The 2,287-nt window shown below is 35.1% G+C and overlaps 1 long non-coding RNA gene across 1 annotated transcript; it reads left to right on the top strand.

The window, feature by feature from the left end:
- Positions 1 to 877: 877 nt before the first annotated feature.
- Positions 878 to 1,998, top strand: LOC107192293. Its single transcript, XR_001516294.1, has 3 exons — positions 878 to 1,136; positions 1,301 to 1,500; positions 1,587 to 1,998. It is a non-coding gene; the product is annotated as an uncharacterized LOC107192293 (long non-coding RNA).
- Positions 1,999 to 2,287: the final 289 nt, after the last annotated feature.

The raw sequence follows: 2,287 nt of genomic DNA, 5'->3' as shown, positions 1-2,287 counted from the left end.
TTGAAATTGTTATTTAATTGAATACTCAAATACAAAATCACAATTAAAAGCGCCCCATAGGCGCTAGCTCACGCCATATTTCCCACGAAGCTTTAAAATTCCCTAAGAAGAACGCAACAATACAATAGTACGTTGTATACAAAAGTGAGGCACGGCGGCCATTTGCCACTAGATACACACGGATAGCGTGAGTAGTACTTGGTGGAGAATAGCGTGGGATAACGTCAGGTAAGATTTTGCAAAGATTTATTTAGCGTGATTGTTGTTTATTGGTGAAAAACAATTTGAGTAATATAAAATATCAATGTAAATGATTAAGTAGGAGATAAAAATGCGTCAAAAGTGCGGTTTTTCGAATTGTCAGCAGTATCGCAAGGTACGAAGTGCCATCCAATTCTTTAGGTAAGATTTTTGAAAAGATTTATATAAGATACTACTTGTTTTAAGATTTGCTTTAATTGGATTAAGAATATAATATGATAAGAAAATATAAAATTCATATAAGTAAGGTACTTAATGGTGTATTATATACCATACGAAGCCTAACCTAATTACACTAAAAACCAAATAAGACCATAACTGCGAAATGACGAATTTCGGTCTTGTTTGCGCATATTCCTCTTGGTTACCTTAGTTACCAACGTCTTAAACAATTGAGCATCATTATGCCTCGTGTAGCATCATACATCTAGTGACTGTGAAGTACAAACGTGCCAATCATAAGTATTCATATCTTGAGAAATACTTCATTATGTCACCCGGTGTATGACAAATTTAGAGAAAGGTTACAGTATGTTAAGAAGGATTAAGTGTTTCAGTCTTCCCCTAAAGGATCAGGAAGTATGTTCAAAATGGTTGAAAGTAATGGGGAAAGAAAATAACGAACCCTCTAAGTACACAGCCGTTTGCAGTTTACATTTTAATGCTGATGATTACTCAAAAAGACCTGGCATGTATGTAAAACGTTTAAAACCAGATGCAGTACCAACTATAATTGTAAAAGGAGCTGCACGTGTTATGCCAATAGTTAAACAAGAAATAAATGTTACAAACATTGATGGGCCATCACCTAGTTCCAACAACATAATGGACCCATTAGGAGCCATTTGTAGCAGATAACACAGATGTATTAACAGGTAATAAAAGATACATGTAGTGCAATTATAATAACTGTCTTAGGAGTAACTTTCAAACTAGCATGTCTTTTCTTGCAACAATAGATAAACCTTCCAACGAATGATGTTTTTCTATTATATTTATAACTAACAATCGTAATATTCAATTTTGTTTGTTGTAACAGATTGTATTGTTTTGCCAATTGAATCAGCTGAAAATAAGGAACAGCTTGAAGTAAATTCTGATGACGAACCACCCAAAAGGAGAAATACCAGTGACACACCACAGAAGGAGAAACTCAAATGTATTGTGAAGATCCTCCGGCAAAAAATCTTGCAACAGGGAAAAAACGGCAGAAGTACTTGACATACCGAGACTACATCTGTAATTAAAAGATTATATACTACACTATATAGCGGGATATATAGTCAGATCATTGCATGAAAAGCTGGATTGTGCTTCATGTGCAGCAGTACTGATGCTAGAAAAAAATGATCATGGGTACCATCAACGGAGCCAATAACGGAGGTTTAATTATTCCGTCTCAGAGCGTAAATTCAATTATGTGACACACGAGACGCGACAAGGCAAGACGAAGACAAGACAAGGAGGATACATAGCTCGCACGATCAATATGTATATACAAACGCGATAGGGGTACCGTCGAGCACGGAGACGAGGGGGAACAAAACGCAAACCGTGAGCCACCTATTTACGCCATACAAATGACTACGTTATCGACGCTGATCGAACAAAATCCATTGGTAAAGTTTTTATTTAAATTGCCTCGTACAGTCTCGCAGTTTTTTATTATGTATATCCCGTGCGCACGCCTGCTGTTTCAGTTGCTGACTTCTTTGGTTTTCGGGAAGTATATTAATAATGGTCAATTTATAAAGATCAATTTTGATTTTTCAAAAAATGTCATTTCTTTGTTTTTATAATTTATTTTACTTTTTAGAATATTTGAAACGTTGCCAATAAAGCGTAAATTGACTATTTTACTCGTGTAAGGACATTCAGGTTATCTACACTCAAAGACAGCAGTTATATAAAGTTACTCTGAAGTTATTGTTTGTAATGATTCTTCTATCATTTCTTGCAGTTTTATCCAAATACTTTGTTGGATGACTAACCTATTTACTCTGATTCATTTCATGAATAACTGCGA

Source organism: Dufourea novaeangliae, unplaced genomic scaffold (assembly GCF_001272555.1).
Source record: "Dufourea novaeangliae isolate 0120121106 unplaced genomic scaffold, ASM127255v1 scaffold332, whole genome shotgun sequence".
Taxonomy (NCBI): domain Eukaryota; kingdom Metazoa; phylum Arthropoda; class Insecta; order Hymenoptera; family Halictidae; genus Dufourea; species Dufourea novaeangliae.
The sequence above is the reverse complement of the archived record's forward strand: the minus strand, read 5'-3'. Positions and strand labels throughout refer to the sequence as shown.